A 24,238-nucleotide genomic window follows, 5' to 3' on the forward strand; every position below is an offset into this window, starting at 1 on the left:
TGGCACTGCATCAACTGCATCACTGTTTTATGTTAATAATCCCGATACATATGTCCGTCTTCTTCAGGCAAGACGGGAACAAGAAAGACAATCCCCATGTTCGGTGTCACGTGCTGTGTGACGTGGATTCATTGAGGTTCGCCGCTGCGTCAATAACATCCGATTCATTTGGATCTTTGTCCAGAAACGGTCGCGTCTCATTTAGCTTGTGCGTCCCCGTTGACGTGTTCATCTATTTCTAGAATCAATTCCGATGTTTATAATATCAGTATTGTAAATTCTGTGCTTTATACGTATGTATTTATATATTTTACGGGTTATCTACAGGTAACGTCATGTTAACTAATATTAGTAAGAATTTGAAGCCTATGTCGAATATCCTGAGTTTTTTACTTATAAACAATAACAACATCTCCATCTCACTTTGTGAACTTCCCTGGTTTAAGAATTAAAACGAAGTCGATCGGCAGTGCAACGTAACTGATGAAATGGGTGGGACTCAAAATATGCCCCTTGAAAATATTTTCGGTGCGATGTTCCCAGGAAAATATACGACATGGTTTCCTTCAAAAAGAGCGTGCACCTATCTAATTAGCACTGTGATCTATCTGGAGTTGTGAATCGAATATATGTGTGTGTGTACACGGTTTAGGTATCAATGGATTAGTAGCAGTTTTAATTAACTAACCTATTTCTCTAGTACCAGTATCACCTATCTGTATGTTTTTTATGAAAATAAGGGACGAGACGAGCGGGACGTTCAGCTGATGGCAATTGATACGCCCTGCTAATTACAATGTGGTGCCACTCAGGATTCTTGAAAAACCCAAAAATTCTGAGCGGCTCTACAGTTGCGCTCATCACCTTGAGACTTAAGATGTAAAGTCTCACTTGTCCAGTAATTTCACTAGGACAGACACAAGATTTCAGAACAGATTTAACACATTACTGCCTCACGGCAGAAATAGGTGGTACCCATAATCTAGCTAGCATCAGTGCAAAAGAGCCTCCCACTGCTTGCGTTTTGTTAATAATAAAATATGTACATAAAAAGTATTACCCTCAACACTGAAAAGTATGCAAAACTGATCTAGAACCTTCGAGAATGTATACATTTCTGCGTTTTAATTTATCATTGAGTTTGCAATTTTTTTAAATTTAACTACTCATATTATTACAAGAGTGGATGCCCGTTCGTCGGGACACTATCCACTATACCGGGAGCTGGGGCTCTTGCAGCACCAGCAGCGTCATCGTTAGCATGGCCGACTGTGATCACTTCCCATGAAGTCATCGCTTATTTATCCTCTTAATCCGTAAAGTCAAAGTCCGAGTGTAAGTCAAATATAATACATCTATACTAATATTATAAAGCTGCAGTGTTTGTTTGTTTGTTTGAACGCGCTAATCTCTGGTACTACTGGTCCGATTTGAATGATTCTTTCAGTGTTGGGTAGTCCATTTATCGAGGAAGGCTATAGGCTAGTGGGGCGGTACTAAGGCCTTTTTTTTCAAAATTAGGGATCCGTAATAAAATTGCTATTTTGCAACACAAGGTGTAAAATCGAAAACCTATTTTTGCGTGCGCTGCAAAAACTATTGACAATAGAACAAAATGATGTACATATATGCAATATTTTATTACTTATAAAACTATCGCGTGAATTATACTTTATATGGCAAAACAACGTTTGCCGGGTCAGCTAGTAATATATAAATATAATTCAAGTAAGTTTATAAAAACACTTTTGAATCGTAAATCATATTAATTACGCCACCACTGATTGGTATAACCGCTTTTGTTGCTGCAGGAAACTCAACAATGGCTCTTTTAAAATTATTATACATATAAATATAATGCAAATACTGTAGCTACTAATAATAATAATAATATTTACATAAAGTAAATGTCAAAACAATTAAAACTAAATAGCAATTTCAAAAAATTTAAAAACTGTTATTTTACAGTAAAATGGTATGTTATCATCATTCCTATTGTGTTTGACACGCCTATAGCAACGGAAATGGTTTTAGCAGTGGGAGGATTTTTCGCAAAAGATACCGGATAGTTGGTTACCCCAGCGACGCCTTTTTCTGCCGTAAGTGATGTGCAAGCATTAGTGTGATTTGATTTTTTTTCGTTTAGATTTAGTAAGTTAAATTTACTCAAAGTGACGAGCGTAAAATTGCGATGCCGCAAATAATTTTAGGTTCAATTAAGAATCCTGAGTGACACTGCATTATATACAGTAATATAGTGAATTGAAGTTGATCAAACAGTTGTATCGCTTGTGTACTGTACCTACTCACCGGCTGTATGTAACAATGTTTCTCTGAGTAAAATTCGCTTAACTTGATTAATAAATATATTTAAGCCCAACTATGTAATGTGTTACAATACCAGCTGTAAATCGCCCCCTCGTACAACGTTATTGACTTTGATGTTATTAAATAATAGTTTAAAATAACTAAAAAAACACGATAAAATGCACAAAATCCTCTTTGGTATTTATACGTACGATAATTTCTTAATATTAGATGAATCGGCGAAAGGTATTGGTTGAAATTTGATATTAACATCAATTCCAAAGCCTTCAAAGCCTTATCGATGATAGATGAAAATTATATAAATTAACAAAAATCTTATTTTGCAAATTGTAAAATGGAATAATTTTATCAAAGTTTGAACGAAATCTGGCCGCTTAAAGTGGGTCAAAATCGCGCCCAAATGAGTCAGTTACAACAGGTGAAGCTTATAAAAATCCTGTAAAAAGATCATCTCTTGCTTGCACCGTGGATCTCACATCTGAGCTATAAATATAATTGGTACGCATATTTCTGCAGTTTTAAAAACCTATGAACCTATCTATAATCTTGAAGTGAAATATCCAGGAACATCCTGCAGGGCAAGAAACGTAACACGCAATCAAGACAAATCCGAGATAACATGGAGAGTAATGGCGCCATAAAAACGGAGCTTCAACAATTACATCGAATCTCATGTTGATAACGGAAATTGAAATACACGTTGGTATAAATCACGGCGACTATCAAATCAAAAATAGGCTGGACAGTTGCCAGGCGACGGGGCGCGGGCGCAGCGACCAGCGGACGTGACGCGGTCGCCCGCCGCATGTTCTGATTGTTTGACCACTGTCACCAACTCACCACACGACCAGCCTGCGATGCTGTTTCGGGCTCCTGCTGCAGGGCCGGCCCCACTTTAGAAAATGCAGTGACGCATATTAAGAATATACGATAGGTTTACCGTCCCATATAGTAATGGAGACCTTTTTATAAAATAAAGTTAAAAAAAAACTATGATAATTAATGAAAAAACTAAAAAGACAATTAACGAATTTTACGAAGTCATATACTAAATCATTATGAATAGCTAAACTTTTATAACAAACGTTATTCGCCTCAACTGAAACGCAGATATTTTTCCATGTCTGAAAACGAGCAGATTCTTCTTGCAGGTGATCTTTTAAGTTTTACAAAGTCAAAAAGAAATCAACTCGTAGCCTCGTCGTCTCTGGACATGGCCCTTTCGGCTCAAGGCTAAATACAACCCTGATAACTTCTTGTTGCCTCATGAGATATCACTGAATATATAAGCTAACGTAAGCTTTTATGCCCCGTTACTACATACTACCAGGGGCATGCATTAGTTTTCTAGCAAGGTAGGCACTGTGGATCTAATTAGTACATCAATCTGCAGACATATTGTCGAGATATCATATTCTGCGTCAGGGTTGTCGAATGACAATTGACAGGGTCATCCAATTAACACACGTACCTGTACGAGCCACACTTGTTCCACTAGCAAGAATCCTGTCATACAATCCCTCTCATCTCTGGTACCTACTCCGGAACTGGTGGCCCTTATCAGTACTTACATAAATCTGATTGTAGTTTGCTTGTCTACGGTTCCCACATAGTCTATAGCAATGGCCATGAGAAAGAATCAATGAATGAATGGTTTTCAGAACATTTTTAATAAAAAAAAATCAATAAAATGACTCAGTTTTCATTTAAATATTTATTAGATTAGATTATTAAATTAATTAATAAGGTAGCGCCGATTAATGGCCAATTGCCGTATTTTATTATAATAATTAACATTAAGATGCCCAATAAATTAAAGTATAAACATGAAGGAAGCATGAATGAATGACGCCTCTTGTAGCGCTTGATAATTGGGCTGTTATCAAGGACGTTATATACATATTCACGTCATACAAAAATAAAGCCGAAATTTGGCACAAATGACACCATATTTAGCTTCGACTGCCATATATATACATTTCTCCGTTTACTCCAGTTGTTTAAAATTTTATTGGCCAATAGGCAGCAATGTACACATTTTAGGTTCAGTTTAAGGCCGCTTTCCAAAGAAATCGCCAAAATAGCGCACAATTGAAACCAAGTCTTGACGGTTTATACAAAGCTTATATTTTTACAAAAAAATTTATTGTATATCTACAGAATATGAGGAGAAAATTACATTTCCATTTTTTATAGACAGTGCGAAAAAAAATCACTAAAGTTACCAATTCAATCTAGATAAAAAATTTACGAAAATGTTTTAATTGTACACCAACACTATTTAACATGACATTGTTTTGTAAAGAAAATTGTATTATGTTGGTAATAAATTAAAAATGCTTCTAATTCTGAATTATAACTATGGTGATCTTGTGCGAGGGAGGTAAACTAGCTCCGCTCGATTCTTCAAGGCCGTTGGCTTGGTCTCCAGCCTTAAGCTGTGTATGTTGAATTTAGAACGTCTTTAAGCACACTGTTTGCCGTTCCGCTTTCAGACTGCGAACGATATGTCCATATGTACATATAACGTCATTGGCTGTTATAATAGTTATTTATGCAACGGTTGTGTAATAAGGGGTATGGTATGGTATGGTACGGTATAGGGGCTCCTGTTTCCGCAATTAAACCACTAGCATGGGTCCATTTTGCGTGCAGTAATGGCCAGTTACTCCAACCAGCCCAGCTCCTTCCAGAAGTTCTGAACATTCCTGGGGTGTTCACAGACTTCTTGGAGCGACCTCGTATTGGTTAAGGTTTTTGCCCGTTGGTTGGCCACCCCCGCACATTCCAGGATTACGTGAGCGACCGTTTCGTCTTCGGTCAGACAACCTCTGCACTTAGGACTGTTCGCTACGCCGATTGTGAAAAGGTGTTTGTTTAGTGATGTGTGACCCGTTAGGGTGCCCACCATTATACGGATGTAATAAGGGGTATAGACTTTATCTACACCCAAAATATGAATCCTCTAGAAGATTCTGAAACAATTAGCTTACTGTTAACATTAAAACAGCCAGTCCTAGTAGTAACCTAATATCATCCATTACTGATTATGTAGAAATAATCTAAGCATTAATGAAAGTATTATTTATTTTAGTAGTAATTTACATTTTGTACAGTGCAATAATTAAAATTCACTTGAATATTATGTATGTTCCTTTGGAAATTAATCGCTCATTTTTTGTAAACAAAACAGTAAAAATATCGAAGAAAAATGGCGGGGATTCGAATAACTTACTTTTTTTTATGGCGCACGACGTTCTGGTGGTGTGGAACGCGCGTAAACCAAAATTTCTTTTTTTTAAATTCATACAGATGCCATGCATCGAGCAATAAGAATGTGGCTGTCTGTTAAAACTCTTTGAGCATGAAGGGAATGAAAAAAAAAATAGGAGTGTTGTTATGAAATTCAGTACAACATTACAACACTCTGTTGGGTGATGTAATGGTTATTAGAACATTGGGTGTTTTAATGTTGGCAATAAGCTAACTGTTTCAGAATCTTTAATAGAGGATTTATAGCACGGCCTGCGGACACCGTGACACTTAGTTTTTGCATGAATTTAAAAGAAGATTAACAAAAATACATTAACCAAGCATTAGAGATTATTTTATTGCTGACTTAGAATATACTGGCGTATATGACATTGACCCATACAAATTAAATTTGTAACCAAAACTTCAAATCTAAAAAACTTTACAGATTTGAAAGCGCGACATCTCAAGTCAATTTCCTAATATGAATTTATTGGGGTTGAGCAGGTTATCAACTGTAAAATAGATACTGTAGATGGAGCTAAGAAATGAGAGTTGAATAAGATATACCAAAATCTATGATCCATCCGTACTCGAACGGTTGGCTCAGTTAAAAGAGCGCATGGACAGAACCCGAGAGGTCGCGGGTTCAAGTCCCGCATCGTTCATAGACTTTGGTTACAAATTTAATTTGTATAATTAATCCTAAAAATTGAGGATATCACATTAAAATAAAAAATTGTATCTAGATGATCTGACAGCCCAGTTTGTTTAAATTCAAAATATTAAGGAGCTGAATATGCCAAGCGTGGGTGATTGTTTAAGACTTTCCAATCAAAATCAGTTACTTTTTTATATTGCTTGTATCTTCGTTAAATACAAATCTCTTAATGGTAAGCAGATTTCAAGGAAAGTCTTTTGCACGTCATACCTACTTAATAAAAAAAAAAACATTCTAATATATAGCTAAATCCAGTGTCCTGATGTTCGTTTCCAGTGAACTAATGAACGGATATTAATGGTGATTACTTCATTGAGTGCAGTTTAGTCCAACTCGAGAGAGGATAGTTTTTATTTCGATTTGGGACCCATAATTATTTTTATTACCAATATTTCTTTTGTATGGACATAATATTTTCAATGAGAGAATTTATTGACGCACGGTCTGGCAGTTCTGCTGTGAAACGATTTCATTATAACAACATGGAGCATATTTTACGAAATAATTCTCTATGTTATGAAATATTATTGACAAATTCATAAAAAAAAACAGTATTTTATTTATTATGTTCAGAACAACGTCTGTCGGGCCATTACAAATATAAAATATTCATGAGTTGATCAACATTAGCCTGTCCAAATATTTTATCATTAAAACAATCCTCAATTTTGTAGTAGCCTTTTTCCATAAAGCAATTTTTTATGTGGTTTATTTTTATGTATAGGCAAGTTAAGAATACTTTGTGGCAACGTACCTTCTAAATAGTTTTATACTTACCCCATTAATGAATCACTAACTTTGTTGAGCCTAAGATTTGGAACGGCAAGCTATTAAATGTCTACTTCTGGTGCAAGCATTTATATGATGAATATGGATGTTTGTTTCCGAGTCATGGATGTTTAAATGTATTTATGTATGTTTATATGAATTTATATATATTTAAGTAAATATATTTTTTTAATGCTTGCATACTACCATGTTTAACTTATGGATCACAAACATGGGCCCTAACCGAGAAAAATCTCACAACTCTAAAAACTTGCCAAAATTCTATGGAAAGAAGCGTCCTAGGTGTTAGATTGAGAGACAGAATGAAGCTGCAGGACATAAAAGAAAAAATAAAATTTAAAAATGTAAGCAAAATTATTAAACAGCAAAAATGGCGATGGACAGGCCATATGATCAGAGACAATTCTGGAAAATGGACGAAAAAAGTGACGGAGTGGTACCCCAGAAACGGAAAAAGAAAAAGAGGCAGGCAATCCAAAAGATGGGAGGACGACATCCGAAACTTGGTCGGAAGCATGTGGACTCGTCTAGCCAGAGATAGAACGAATTGGAAAAATTTAGAGGAGGCCTATGTCGAGGGACACGCAGCAAGAAAAGTTTTTAATAATTAAGTTATGCAATATATTTAAATGTAATGTAGTTGCTGCACTTAAGGCTATTTTTATTTTATTTTATTTATTTAAGTAAATATATTGTATTAAATATATCATTGTCTTGTTACCCATAACACAGGCTATATATGCTTAACTTGGGGCAAGATAGTTTGTGTGAAAAGTGTGTCAATATTATTATTAGTATTATTACTTCTGGGTGTTAAAGCTATGTACATCAGATTTTTAGATAAGAGATGGATATATTTGTAAACATATTTATTATATGCAAAAATGTACTGGAATGGTGCCCATACTATATTGATTTGTCTAAATAATTGTCTTCGTCGGTAGGTCTGAGGCTGTATATCGCACGAATAGCTCTTTTTTGCAATACTAAAATTATTTCAATGTCGACTGCTGATCTTCACAACAGCAGACTATACGACATGAAACTATGGATATATCTAAAATATACTAATGTAGCCGTTTCTAAATCATTAAGATGTCTTATTTTCCTAACTTCAGATGTGGCAAAAGTAATTCGTTTTTGGAATCTACTAGAATTAGTAACAAGCAAATCCTTATTTTTCGTGTTGTAGCTATCAAAATAAATACCCTGAAAACGGTTTAACAACTGTATTGTTAAACCCGGTGTACTTTCAGAGGTTTATAATAAATGATTCGAAAATTAAATATTTTGCATAGGAATCTTTCTTTTACGAACTCGACCATTTAAAAAGTTTAGCAGCAAAGAGTTTTCATACATAGAATAAAATCGGATAAATTTTATATAATATGTTCCGTTCTTCTGTCTTAGCAATGAATTCTCAAAAGTCTTTTAAATGTTTGCTTAGTATATTTAACTAACAGTTTATATTTAATTATCTTCACGTTAACATTAAATTTGCCAAAAATCGAATAGGCTGTATAATGTATATGCGACCGATCCTGTTGCCTAGTTTCGTTGTTAAAAAAAGTCCTGTTGCAAGAATGCGAAAGTATATTAAACTAAACATTTTTTGATTTGATTCGTTTTTTACAATTTCCCATGACTGTATTGAAACGTCGTGTGATACACGGGTGCGTGTGTTATCGCGAACTCGGGACGTAAATAAATAATAGATTAAAACTCTAAAAAACACGCTTCTTATACGGACTAGTAAAAAAATAAGGACTGCGTGTCACCTTACATAACAGTGTAGCACCAAAACAAGCCGATAGACGTGTAAATACATAGCTCCACGCACACACTTACACTTCTACAGGCCGATAGGCGGCCATTATGAGAATTGTCATCGTCTGTGACAGATCAGTTTGCGTCTCAATAAAATATTTTAAAAATGCCGACGTGCGTTGTGAAAACTTATAAAAACAATACTACGGAACATAAAAAGTGTCAAGGAATTACCTTTCACAGTCAGGCCAATAGTTATAACTTTATTTTCTGTTATTTATATAATACGAACTTATTCGATAACTGGAACTCAAAATTTGCGCTACGCGTGATAATGACAGCCAGTGTGGCCGGTAAATAAATAGGGACTTTACCCGAAAAACTGGGTAATACATTTAATGATGTTCTAATTAGATAAATCATTAATTGTTTCAAGATGTAAAGATTTCTTTATTATTTTTTTTGTTTCCTACAGGTAATGAGCCATGAAAAATTATTGGGTTCAAATTATAAGGGACGAAAAGATGAAAAGGATTGGATCCCATCCAAAACTAGTGTGGTATGCATATTTATTGGGAGTTATAAAAAACTACTTGCATATTTGGAAATAAAATGCGTAAGTACCGGTAATTGTGTACCTTTAGAGCAAGTGTCGATATTAAATTGCAGTTCTGCAACTCAAATTATTAATACAACTACTCCATCTTACCGCCACAATGAGGATGAAGACTCCGTTTCATCTTTGATGTTTCTTCAGGAAATGCAAGAATGTGATGCTGAGCTCATAAAACGGCTAGATAATAATAATAATAATATTGACACACCTTTTTCACAAATTATCTTGCCCCAAGTTAAGCATATATAGCCTGTGTTATGGGTTACAAGACAATGATATATTTAATACAATATACTTACTTAAACATACATAAATTTATATAAACATACATAAATACATTTAAACATCCATGACTCGGAAACAAACATCCATATTCATCATATAAATGCTTGCACCAACCGGGATTCGAACCCGGGACCTCTAGCTTAGTAGGTAGGATCGCTAACCACTCGTCTATACAGGTCGTCTATAGATATAAAAGTGTTCATTGATTTTAGAAAATTAATAGTTGGATATGTTGCTGGTAGTGTTGTACATTTTATTAATAGGAGCATAAAGTGTCGCATGTGTTTAACAACATCTCAAAGACTTTATTTCCACAAATTAATCAAATAATTTAAAAAATAAGGGTGGGGTGAATTATCCATCTGAAGATGTATACCAAATATGTTATATTTGTGAAATGGTGGTTCGAAAGCTTATTAAAAGAAATATAACCATATTATATAATGAAAATCAGCATAAATACATTTTAACAAAAATATTGGAAAAGTTTACTACCAAGAACAACATTTTTGTAAATTTAGAAGATCAACATGAATTTGCAGGATTAGATCATAAAATTAGCCTAATCAGATGTGTTACTGAAAAATTTTTAAGTGTCAGATTTCACCACATTTCCAAAATAGAAGGAATCGGATATCTACGGATAGTAAGAGGCAGGTATATAGAAAATTGATTCAAAATAAAGGGTTTTAGGACATTTTAGTGTGGTAATACATAATATTTGTATGGGGCGGGGGTATCGTCAGTGAATCGATATAGATATTGACTGACGCAATCCCTACTCCCAGCGTCTACGCTGGATTTGGCGAATGGCCTAGGGGAGTTCCATTAAAGTGATCCCCTAAACAAGGCCACTGGACTATCCTTCACGAGGTTGCCGCCCGTTCTTTGGCCAATTACCTTTGTAGAGTCACATATACTTACGGCAATTGGCTAGACAAAAACCTCTGGCCGCCCCACAACCTTTACAAACCCCTAATCCCTTCCTCCCCCCCTTCCTCCTTCACTTCACCTCATGTGGTCGTGAGGTCGAAGGCTCATTACACTAATGGGTATGGGACTTTCGACCACCCACGTGTTTGTGCCGTGCGTGGATACCCGTACGGAGGGAGCAGGGAATCCTGGTGGTTGAGCGGATAGCGGGTCGGTTAGTTAACTGCTTGACGTAACACACCTCTTTGGTCCTGGGCTTCCTCTTAAACGGGCGGTCGAGGGCCAGCCACCCTCGATCAATCGGCTGTGGCTTCCCGTCAGAGGGCTGCCGGCGAGCTACCTAAAATCCATGTGGGTGCCTATGCCCCGGTCGCGGGTGCTGGGGTGAGCGCGGGGGGCTCTCTTCTCCCCGTATGCAGCTCCTGCATTTCTCGACCGTCAGTCATCAGTCATTCACGGTGAGGGTCGCTATATCGCCGCAGAAGTCCTGGCGTCCATGCACATCAGGGTGTATGGCGTCCCCTACTAAGGCTCCATGGCGGGTGGGGCGCTGTCGGGGATGAAAATTTTCAAAAATTTCAAGTATGGACAAAAAGAGAAATACTGATACGCCTATCGATCCAGCTGCTCTCCCGGGAGCGCTTATTCAGGTGACCGCAAAGTTGCCTAAAACCCAAACTTCGGCTGCTCCTACAGCGCCAAAAGAGACTTTAGACCTCTCCACTCTTAAGGAAGCTATACCGGCAACAACCTTCACGGACGATGCCTGGACGCTTCCTATCAGGAAAGAAGAGAGCAAGCCCAGCTACAAAGCATCTAGTAAGGCTGCACTCAACCGCGCGCGAGCTGATGCTAGGAAGGCGAGGAAAATTGCCGCCAAAGCCAACCCTCCCAAACCCCAAGAGGTTAAAGGAGGTGGTGCGGTGGGAGACAAAGGCAAGCCTCAAGGACAGCCTCAAATCCCACCGAAAGAAACAGACAAACAGGCACAGAAAAGGCCGCGCGGGAAACGCGCGGGCAGACTAGTCTACGAAAGGGCAGAAGCTCGAGTTGCTTCCGGGCAGGGATCACACCCTCCCAAGGGCAACAAACGAGCTCGTCCTGATGACACTTTGTCACCACGTAATGACATAAAGCGCACGCGTACGAACCCGCGGGGCACTCCCAAAAAGGGTCTCATAAATTATGCGGACATATGCAAGTCCAACGACCTGCTAGTCGCTATAATGAATGAGCCCTTTAAAGATATCAAAGCTGAGCAAGCCGAGGCAATTCAGATGGCTATAGAGGAAGCGATAGATGCAGACATATGCGCCGCCACCTCCTCTACAGACCCGCTTAGGCTGCCCAGCTTCAGAGGCAGAGCCAACCACGGTGAGGGTACCCTCAAGCTTTGGTGCGAGGATACGTACACCGTGGAATGGCTTAGAAAAACGGTCGCAAAGATCAGCTCGCCACTGTCACACACCAGACTGGTTGTTCGGCGCCAAGCCGATATTCCCAAGAAGGTAAAGGCGGTGATGATCATTCCGAGGTTCACCAAGGGCGAAAATCTGAGCCTACTCCAAACCAGATTCGCCGGTCAAAATCCCTGGTACAACGTCCGCACCTGGAGTCTGTACCATATTCCAGAGCCGGACGAAAATGGCAAAGTTCGCATCGTCCTTGGTATTCCGGAAGAAGACGTAGTGGAGCTCAAAAAACGAGACCGACGAGTCTCGTACAAATGTGGCTCCATATATGTACACTTCCCCGACGAGGAAGGTAAGGGCAGCGAGCCTCCGAAACCCAAATCGGACTCGGCACCGCAGCCGAAACTGCCTACCTCGTCTGCTCCTGAGGCATCGCCCGACATCCGTATGGATGACGAGCCGGAGGGTGGACAAGACCTCACCTCAGGAACAGCCCCTGCGGCCACCCGTCAGGGGACAGACAGTGTCTCTGTGACCACCACTCCTAAAGAGGGTGGAGCTCCCACAGAGACCAAGCCGCACTCCAAGGACTGGTGGCAGCAAGGAGTCGGGGAAGACCATCAATTAAAGGAGCTGGAGGAAAGTCTGCTGCATAGTGATGGCAGCCCAGACCCATCCACCTCCACTCCTTAAAATACTACAAACAAACCTCCAGCACAGTTATACCGCAACGGCTAACCTGCGAAGGGTGCTGGAGGAAAACACCGGGACCATAGCCCTAATCCAAGAGCCCTGGATTAGACATGGCAAAATATGTGGTCTGAATAACATCGGAGGCAAAATTCTAGTGGACACTGCCACCGAAGGTAAACCACGTTCATGTATCTACACACCAAAGCATGTAACGACTACCATTATAAACGACCTATGTTCCAGAGATCTAACCGCTGTCAAGCTACAAGCAGATGACCGCCTAGGCCTGCCAAGTGTGGTCCTAGCATCGGTCTACATGCCAGGCGACGAAGAAGTACCATCGTCGGAGCTCTCTGCGCTGGTGACATACTGCGAGACAGAGGATCTCGAGCTCATCATCTCCGCAGACTCCAACGCGCATCACACCATCTGGGGCAGCCAGAACACCAACAAAAGAGGTGAGGATCTACTTACTTTTCTCTTTTCAACCAACCTTAATATACTAAACAGGGGCTCCGAGCCGACCTTTGTCACAACGCGAGCCCAAACCGTTATTGATCTAACGCTAGCAACCGATCATGTATCCACACACATCACCGACTGGCACGTGTCGGATGAACTTTCATGCTCGGACAATAGGTGGATTAGGTATAACCTACACATAAACATAAAACCTGCCCTACCAAGGCGCAATCCGCGCAAAACGGACCGCGCCAAGTACAGCAAATTGGTGAGGAATGAGCATCAGTCCATCACCATACCGTATGAATACAACGACACGGGGGGTATTAACACACATATAACTGACTTATCTCATGCATTAATCAACAGCTATGAACAGACGTGCCCTCTTACTTCGACAAAGTCCATTTCAAGCAACAGATCTGCGTGGTGGGGTCCAGAGCTGGAAAGGCTGCGAGGCAAAGTAAGGAAGCTGTTCAACAGAGCCAACAACACCCGGGCACCAGACGACTGGGACGCGTACAAGCAAGCCCAGTACCGGTTCAAGAAGCGTATCCGCGATAGGTAGAGGGAAGGATGGAGACGCTTCTGCACCAGTATAGAATCCACTAATCAAGCGGCTAAAGTTAAAAACATACTTTCACGCGACCCAGAGCGAGACTTAGGTTGCCTGCAAAAATCTGACGGAACGCACACCAAATCCGACACCGAGACCTGCGAATTGCTCCTGAAAACTCACTTCCCTGGCTGCCGCATCACCAACAACCAGTCGTGGAATGAGGCGTCGCAGAGTAGCACACCGGATCAGACGGATTGGACCACAGCTCACAGGGTGGTAGACACAGATAAGGTAATGTGGGCAATCAATAGCTTTCTTCCATTTAAAACAGGTGGCCTTGACGGTATTTTTCCGTTTTCCGGGGCTGCTACAATGGGGAGACACCGGGGTGCTGGCCCTGCATCTCACAGCTATATACAGGGCCTGTCTAGCACACCGATACGTGCCACTCCAATGGAGGGAGGTGAAAGTAGTACTTATCCCTAAGCCCGGCAAGAGTGACTACACGAATCCCAAATCGTTCAGACCAATCAGTCTTACATCCTTTCTGATGAAGACTTTAGAAAGACTTTGCGATAGGGATATTAGGGAAAATGCTCTCCTACAAACCACTACACATCAACCAACATGCCTATAGTCAAGGCAAATCAACTGAATCTGCCCTTTACTGCGTAACACCACTTGTAGGTAAAGGTCTATCACGTAAACAATCAACTTTAGGTGCATTTATTGATATTGAAGGCGCCTTTGACAAAACTCCTTTTACTAGCATAGGCCGAGCGCTAGCTGAACACAATGTCGATCCTACAATTGCCGAGTGGATAGACAACATGTTGAGGCACAGAGCGTTACGTTTTACTGTGAACACCAGCACAAGATGTGTGGTGGCAACTGGATGCCCACAAGGAGGGGTCCACTCCTTTGGAACCTTGTGGTGGACGAGCTCATCGCGGAGCTAAACAGAAAGAAACTATACACAGTAGGCTATGCGGACGATCTCGCCATTCTAATAACAGGTCCATTCGAGAATGTCCTATGTAATCTCATGAGATCTGCTTTTAAGATAATCGAGGAATGGTGCACACAACATCGGCTAACCGCTAATCCATCAAAAACTGAGCTAATACTTTTCACTAACAAACGCAATTTTGGCAATCTTACACCGATTTATTTCCGGTTAAATACCGAGATAAGCCTTACTAAAGAAGTTAAATACCTGGGGGTCATACTGGACAGTAAGCTGCTTTGGAATAAACACATAGACCACAAGCTGGAAAAAGCATGTATAATATTTTGGCAGTGTAGAAGACTCGTAGGGAGAACCTGGGGTCTTGCTCCAAAGATATGAAAATGGCTATATACAGCAGTTATTAGACCAATTATCACCTACGGAGCAATAGCTTGGTGGCCCAGGACAGAGCTAACAACAGTACAAACTAAGCTGCAGCGATTCCAACGGCTGGCCTGCACAGCCATAACTGGTTGCATGCGCACTACGCCAACATCTGCCCTAGAAACCATTCTAGGGCTCACACCGCTTGACATACATATCCAACGTGAGGCGACAATGTCGGTTCTCCGCCTGAAGCTGATGGGTGTATGCAAGAATGATGACTGCCTCACAGGAAACCTCTGGAACAGAGTAAGGAAGGATTTCCCACTCTGTGAGGCACCCTGTGATAGAATACCCGAAACACACATCTTTCAAAAGAATTACCGTATTCAACTGTTCGAAGTGGGAGCAGACCAGTCAGGTGTAAATGAACTCAGAATTTACACAGACGGCTCAAAATGGCAGCCGGAACTGGAGCTGGCATCTTCTCACAGGAACTGAATATACACACCTCTATACCCTTAGGCATACACAGCTCCATATTCCAATGCGAATGCATACCCATCAAGGAAGCTGCAGACGCGATACTAAGAAGGAAAATACACGGATATTATATCCGTATTCTATCCGATAGTATGGCAGTACTGACTGCGCTGGGGAGCAACACCTATAACTCAGCGCTGATATACGAGTGTCACCGATCATTAGAACGAGCTGCCTCTAACAACTGGGTAACTCTGCAATGGATCAAAGGACACAGCGGTTCGTTGGGGAACGATGCAGCGGATGAACTTGCAAGGCGGGGGTCGGAAACGCAAGTGGCTGGCCCAGGGCCAGTCCTGCCGCTACCCTTAAGCCAAATGCGGTCATGGATACGCTCTCTCACCAACAACCTACATGGAACCCGATGGACAAATGTCTCAGGCTGCAGACAGTCGAAAGAGGCGATTCCTGCACTATCGCCCAAACTTACACGTCGACTTATTAGCCTAAACAGACATGACATCCGAATTATGGTCGGCACCCTAACGGGTCACACATCACTGCACAAACACCTATTTACAATCGGCGTTACGGACAGTCCTAAGTGCAGGGGCTGTCTAACCGAAGATGAAACGGTCACTCACGTAATCCTGGAATGTGCTGGGGTGGCCAACCAACGGGCACAAACCTTAGTAAATACAAGGTCGCTCCAGGAAGTCTGCGAACACCCCAGGAGTGTTCTGAACTTCTGGAAGGAGCTGGGCTGGTTGGAATGACTGGCCAACACTGCACTCAAAATGGACCCAATTAAGCGGTCTAATTGCGGAAACAGGTGCCCTTTACTAATACAAATACCAAATACATAATATTTGAAGTGAAACTTTTTTAGAATTATTTAAAAAACGAGACGATAGAGGCGAATTAGACTTTTGGGGCTATACATTTGCGTGGTGGTTTAAATAATAACCCTAATGCCAAAAAACCTAAAAGGCATCTTTCGGAAATGATTGTGACAAATAGAACTAAAATCGTTGAAATCAGGAAACTGTATGCTAACGAATACGAACACGAAACACTACAAAATCAGCATTTTGATGTGTTCTTTTATAATAATACAACTGCTCCATCTTCACGGACTGATGATGCAAATAAGAATAAAAGTGACGGTTATATTATAAATAACTTAGCTATTATAGCAAATAATTGGATATATAGCTGGTTTTGCGGTGAAACCTCTATAAAATGCATGGTTTATTTTTTCAATACTTTTTAATGAGTATTTTTAATCGGGAACTTTTCAGAAGTCTCACTTCTACCGTGTGTGGCTTGCGCACACACACCTATTTTTATTATTTTGTTGGTATTTACCCGTACACGATAAAGATCAATTATAAATAGCAGAAACGTAATTTTTTTTTTAGGATTAAGAAATAACAATATAAAGAAATTAAAAAGTTTTAAATGTAATTTTGTCGTTCCTAAATGACGCTGTACCACGAACAGAATTAAAGACTCTCATATTATATGTGTACTTTGCAAATAAATAACTATAACGCACATAGTTCTTTTTCTAAAAATCTACTTATTTTGTATCGTCAGTGACAAGCAAATGAACTACAGAACCTGGATGATTTTTTGTAGGTACTAACTTATTTTCAAAAATAATAAAAGTTAGTACATACTTTAGTACATTTTTATTATGTAATTTATCTATTTACTCATATACGCCTCCGAGATATTTATTTTTATTTTAGGAAACAGATTGTTTCCTAAAATAATCAGAACCAAGATTAAATCAATCGAAGTTAAAAGTAATTGTGGCCATATATGACGTTAATTAAGGGAGAAAAAATTGTGATACTGGTATCCCTCGTAAGCACACTAGCTTAAAGGTGCCTCACTTGCTAATATCACGGCGCGGAGTCCTTCATTTTTTACTAGTCCGTGGCTTTTTATAAAAAACCGTACTAAAACTTAGAAAATATTTCCTACTTTTAGTTTGGTTTATTTATGAAAGCGTGTTTTAAGCTATTATTTTGTTATGTTAAATTAAAAATTCTCTTTTGTATGCGAAAATTTTCTAAATACAGGTCGTTATCGACGGTTATTGCTCGAATCCCAAGCCCGTGAACGCTGGAGTGCCCCAAGGCTGTGTGCTATCTCCCACGCTGTTTCTTCTGCATATCAATGATATGTTGGACACCGCCAACATGCATTGCTATGCAGACGACGGCACTGGTGATGCCGTATACACGGGCCATGCAGGTCTCTCTCGGGAAAACGTCGACCAGTGCCGGGAGAAACTTGTGTCTTCTATCGAGTCCTCTCTCGAGAAGGTCGCGGAATGGGGTAAGTTGAACCTTGTCCAATTTAACCCCCAGAAGACTCAAGTTTGCGCGTTTACCACTAAAAAAACCCCATTTGCCGTATCACCGCTCTTCGAGAACACTTCCCTTAAAGCCTCGCCTAGTATCGGAATACTGGGTCTCGAAATCTCGAGCAATTGCCAATTCCGTGGCCATCTGGAGGGCAAAGCCAAACTGGCTTCAAAGAAACTGGGCGTCATAAATAGAGCACGGCAATACTTCAAGCCGGCCCACATTCTAGCGCTCTACAAAGCGCAGGTCCGGCCTCACATGGAGTATTGCTGTCATCTCTGGTCTGGCGCACCCCAGTATCAGCTCGATTCATTTGACCGCGTGCAACGCAGAGCAGCTCGAATTGTCGGGGACCCAGTACTCTGTGAACGGCTGGACCACTTGGCGTTGCGTAGAGACGTCGCTTCATTGTGTGTCTTCTACCACATTTATCACGGGGAGTGTTCCGAAGAGCTGTTCAACCTGATTCCTGCCGCCGAATTTCTTCTTCGCACGACACGCCACAAGTTACGATATCATCCCCACCATCTGGATGTGTGGCGGTCCTCCACAGTGCGGTTTTCAAGGAGCTTTCTTCCTCGTACCACGAAGCTGTGGAATGAGCTTCCTTGTGCGATGTTTCCGGGACGATACGACATGGGTACCTTCAAGAAAAGCGCGTACACCTTCCTTAAAGGCCGGCAACGCTCTTGTGATTCCTCTGGTGTTGCAGGAGAGTGTGGGCGGCGGTGATCACTTAACACCAGGTGACCCGTACGCTCGTTTGTCCTCCTATTCCATAAAAAAAAAAGACAAAGTCTATATCTAGTCTGTGAACTGTGCATCTGTCATTTTGATTTTAATGTTGTCAAAACAGAATACTGTATTTTCCGTTTCTTCAGAGTTGCGTGAAAGTTTATTTTGGATTACTATAATAATTTGGTTTATTTCATAGATTTTAATAGCGCATCTACAGCATATTATACTCCAGAGAGTCGTTGTGTAAATTGTGCAGTACGATATCATCGTAATGTGACATGTGTCTGAGATACCTGGAGGCAGAAACTGGGCCTCCGGATAACACCAAATTGAAGAATATACATGAGTTTAGTCAAAATAAGTATCTTCTACGGGGATCGCACAGTTTCTGGATGGGATGATGACTAATAAATATTTATACTATATAAACAATGTGTTTTTTCTTCCTTTGTTAAATAGTGCACAAAACCTTACCTCAATAGTATTTATATGTAATACATATTTTAAGACTTAGTTGTTAGGTATTTTTGGTAAGCTTTCTGGTTTAGTGGTTATGGTTAGTGCCCTGATTGCTAAACTGAAGTATTGGTGTGTACACACGCCTGGGACTATTAATATGCTGCAGTGATGAACATTTCTGTTCTGTACATCATTGTAAACCAACTTTTATCAGCTGTATCCTTACTCTTCCTACAGGCTCTGTTTATTTTGGTAGGAGATAGCCCCTACTTAATTATGGCAGTTTGTGTTTTCTCAAAATAGTACAAAATATCTTATTATTAACATATCTTTATAATTTATAGGTTATTTTGCCGTTCACATTTTTATCGTGTTTCTAAGTATTCCGGTTAGATCATTTCTAACTAAATATACCGTTGTAATCTAGAGATTATACGGAATAAATTAATATACATCACATTTCGTGGTGGGCCTATTCCTCGAACAAAAAAAAATGTCTCCTTTCTACATCTAAATACCACGAAAACCCCTAAAGGGTTTATCTGGATAAGTTGTCGCTCGCGATTTTAGCGTTACATTACTATAATTACTATTATAATAATTAAATAATGGTACATAAATATTTTCATTGGTCTTCACATAAATATGGTTGTTGTTCTAAAAATATTACTTATAATTCATATGCTGTGACTAAACAGTAATAATATTTATTTCTGCACGGTTCTGTTATGTGTTAATATATAATAGCATATTTAATAAAATCTATTTAAAATATAGTGAAGTAATGTATCAGTGTGTGTATGTGAGCTCGTCGGTACTCGGTCCGCGTTGTCATATTACTAGCTATGTGTAAACCGTAAACCGGATAGTCTTAAATGTGTGTGTGGGTGTAAGCGCGTACACTTATCGTAATCCCGTTACGAAGACCGGTCAGATCTCGGTTCTCGGTAACTTAACACAGCTGACTTGATATTAATATTATTAAAACTATATTCTATTGGATACTGTGATTTACTTCTTATTTTCTCATGTGTTCTATTAAAATAAACATTTAAATATATATTTTTTTTAATACTATAATGTTTATTATGGATAGACATAGTTATGTCTATCCATAGTTATGGATAAATAAGATCTTGCCATTAAACGGCGATAGTAATGCATCCGTAACTAGAGATACGTTATTGATAACGGCCGTTAGCCGACAAAGAACGACAAAACTTTTTTTTTAAGTAATTTTAAGCTTTATTTTAGATTTATAAAATTCGTTATTACTTTATCATATTCTTCATCATAAAATTATTTTTCATGCATGTCTGATTGCAAGTAAATTGAAACGCAATTATCATTTTTTTTAAGTATGTTATAGTCAAAGTGGAATGTATGTTTCTGTACGTAATTTTAAATAAATAAATAATAGTACTCTTGTACAAACACTATTAAAATAAATTTTCTCAAATTAATCAAACACTTTATTTAGTTGACATTTGTTTATCGTTTTAATAGTAAATAATTAAGTTTAAAGTTAATTTTGTCATTAATTTTCTAGAAATATTTTCACTCAACTGATTATTATTATGAAAAATATAATATGGCTTTTATATTCATTCTTAATTAAGATAAGCCACGCCTGTTTCGATTTGACAATAATATTCGGAACAACTACAAGTTTAAGGTGAAGTGTGACTCAAAGATACCTAAACTTTCGTCAGCACAGTTAGTACTAATTCGTGACCTGCTAGGGTTGGCAACCGTACTCTTAAATATAGTATTGTACTCTACAGAATGTTTTTTTTAGAAGGGCGGTGATGGCGTAGTCGGAAATTACGAGACGTTATTTTTGTTTTATTATTTTTACACGGAAAAAAACTCACCTCCTATTCAAACTAAGGTCATTAGAAAGACGTGTAAACTTTTGCATTGGACTCAAAGAAAACCATTCCGAGCAACTTATTAGTTAGGTAAAAGTGAGATATGAAAAATAATTGTAAAAATTTTCTATTTCCTTTAATTTTTAGTATAACGTATCTTTGCAAAGATTGGTCCTTATCAACAACAGAGTCTATTGGTTCAATAATACAGGATGTATTTTTTTTTTGAAAAATCATTCGGGTCGATTTCCGTCAAAAGTTCGACAAATTTAAAAAAACTAAATATGCAGTTATTGGTTTCTTATAAATCGAGGGCATGACTCCTTTCACGAGTTTTCTCTAAGACTCGTAGTTTCCGACTTGGCGATTGGCCTTCTCAAATATATTATTTCTCAAGTATATTATGTACTCTATCATCTATAACACTAATAGAGGATGCTAAAATACTCTTCTTTACACAATATTTACTATACTATTGCCAGACATGTAATATTATGCAATCCCATTTTGTTTTTATAATTAAGTATATTAATATTTAAAAATATAAAATTAAATGATAGGTACTCTTTTTTGGAAAACGCTTTATTTGCGTCTATTGAAATCAGATATAAGTACCCTATTTTTTCTAATAGTATTTGGCAACCCTAGCCTGCTCTCTGTTCATTTATTCGAATAGGTACATTATAAGTGTTGGTATTAAATATATAAATGTGTTAATAACTCCATACACAAGTATATCAGGAACATAAAAAAAGAGTGTGTGTTAAACATAAGAAAAGCAGAACTTAACCAAAATCATTATGTTACACACAAAAGAATATGTTCATAATATACAATATTATTATCTTACATTAATTGTATGATAAAATTATATTCTTAATGTTAAAGTGACTGATATAATGTTGTATGGTGAACTATTACCATATCTGACTTTTGCAGAGAATTGGCTTTTTGGTAAAGACTATTCTATAAAGTCAAATAATTGTGATTTATCAAGTTTAAGACGTTATATTAATTAGCAAACATTGTTAAATATAAAAAAAAAACAAGTGTGATTTATACCAGACGACTAAAGTACTAAATATTAATTTATAAAATTGTTCGAGAACGAAATGAAATTACGAAATACTTAACCGAAATGTGTGCTAGGAGACATAGTACAAGTGAAACTTCAACGGACAAAGTTTAAAAACAATTATTTCAAAGTTTCCCAACAATATTTAAAAACAAATACAATATATAATATTATGTGAAAGACAAATATTAAAAAAATATATTTTAAAAAATGTCTTTTGTATATATTTAATACTAAAATTAACAAATAAAATTTATCATTCATTGAATAAATACATAACAAAACATAATATATTATAAAAACAAAAAAGAATATTAGGTACAAATATAAAAAAAGTATTGCCTCCTGTGAGGATTGAACTCACGACCCCTGGTTTACGAGACCAGTGCTCTACCACTGAGCTAAAGAGGCGACAAGTTACACTTCCAAATTTAGAATCATTTTTATATCACACCACGTCATCAAGATTAACTATGCAGCAATTAACTGTGAATTTATTCGAGTTTACTTCGAAAATACAGAATACTACGCGTTAATAAAGTTAAAGTATACACGAAATGAGTGAAAAAGACGAAGTTATACGAAATACATTTATTTTTCTTGTTCTATATTCATACAAATATTAACAAAATGTTTTATAATTATAATGTTGCATATTATTTATAAAATTACTCAGGCAAATTTTGTTCGTCATTTGTTTGTAGTAACTAAAATATGAATTGAAAACTTTTGATTGAATTGATGAAACGCCGTCAATCGTTGTTCCACTTTTTGCTATCGACATGGATTATTCGACAATATTCAAATCGAATGAAGGCTACTTTATCTGACCGAGCGTTACATATACATTGCGTGAAGGCTCCGTTTAATATAATGATAATACCCACAGAAAAGTGAAGATTAACGTTTACAAAAAAACTTCTACGCATTTATTTTTGGAATATAATTATTTTTTAACTGCTTAAAACTTCAGATAACGTAAGAATCTATGCACAACTATTTATTTAACTCGTAATTTTTAATAATTAATTCACTTACCTTACTGAACATTGAAGGTGATCTGAAATAAAAATATAAATTGATTCAATATAAATAACTATTATGTACATAGTTTTTTAACTGAAAGTATTAAAAACAAAATAAATTGCCGAAACCCGGGATCGAACCAGGGACCTTTAGATCTTCAGTCTAACGCTCTCCCAACTGAGCTATTTCGGCTACTATCAGCAGCATTGAAAACCAGCTCTAGTTAGTTTATAAATAAAAATAAACTAAATACATGAAATACACAGTTAGTTACACAACGATTATTTTTTACTCTTGCTTTATTATTTTAACTAAGAATAATGAATGTGTATAAAATACAGTTTACCTCTTTCTGCACACAGCACCATCTACCATAATATTTCAAATGCTTTTGTTGCTTTTAGCATGTTTAGGTTGCAAAAGTATAGATGGCGTTCTTTCAAAAGTGTCTTTTATAAAATAAACTAACCTAGGCACATAAAAATAATATTATTTATTATATAACAAACAGCAGCAAACTTATTAGCAACTCAGATTTGAGCATACATTTTCTGTTCAGTAGGTACCTATAATATCCTCATAAGCCTGGCGGCCCTTTAAAAGGTTTTTAAATTATTATAGTCATTTAATTGTATATCAAGTTGACTTATTTTGTATATCAGTAATTTTTTTTTTAAATCAGTAATATATAATATGATAAATAAATTTAAAAAAAAATTATACTTGATCCTGTGTGAATTAAAATCAGGAGTCTAAAGCATACCCTTGCAAAGGAACTTTTGTGGCATGGTCATAGAATTCTTTCAAGTTTCTATACAGTTTTTTTTATTTAAATTGTATATTAAATATTGTTAGTAGTTTAGCCTAGTAGTTTATTTATTACAATTAAAACTTACAGTACTTACAAAGAATATTTCCATGTTTATTGAAACAATTATTTAACCTCGATTATTGAAATGCTTAAAAATATTATGTAATTGATATTATTATAATTAATATTATTATTATAATTCACAAGTAGAATACAATAAATTCTCTTTATACAGAAAGTCCGTAAA

General features: G+C 37.7%; 1 protein-coding gene and 2 non-coding genes across 3 annotated transcripts in view; all 3 read right to left on the minus strand.

Moving 5' to 3' along the window:
* Nucleotides 1-24,238, minus strand: part of LOC126966700 (uncharacterized) — a 138,337-nt gene that overhangs the window by 111,373 nt on the left and 2,726 nt on the right. Inside the window, exon 2 of the mRNA XM_050810903.1 lies at nucleotides 23,193-23,214. The gene's annotated coding sequence lies outside the window, so the exon portion shown is untranslated. The remainder of the gene's footprint in view (nucleotides 1-23,192; nucleotides 23,215-24,238) is intronic.
* Nucleotides 22,494-22,565, minus strand: Trnat-cgu (transfer RNA threonine (anticodon CGU)). The gene has a single exon. It is a non-coding gene; the product is annotated as a tRNA-Thr (tRNA).
* On the minus strand, nucleotides 23,300-23,372 carry Trnaf-gaa (transfer RNA phenylalanine (anticodon GAA)). The gene has a single exon. It is a non-coding gene; the product is annotated as a tRNA-Phe (tRNA).

The sequence above is a fragment of the Leptidea sinapis genome, chromosome 11 (assembly GCF_905404315.1).
Source record: "Leptidea sinapis chromosome 11, ilLepSina1.1, whole genome shotgun sequence".
Classification (NCBI taxonomy): Eukaryota; Metazoa; Arthropoda; class Insecta; order Lepidoptera; family Pieridae; genus Leptidea; species Leptidea sinapis.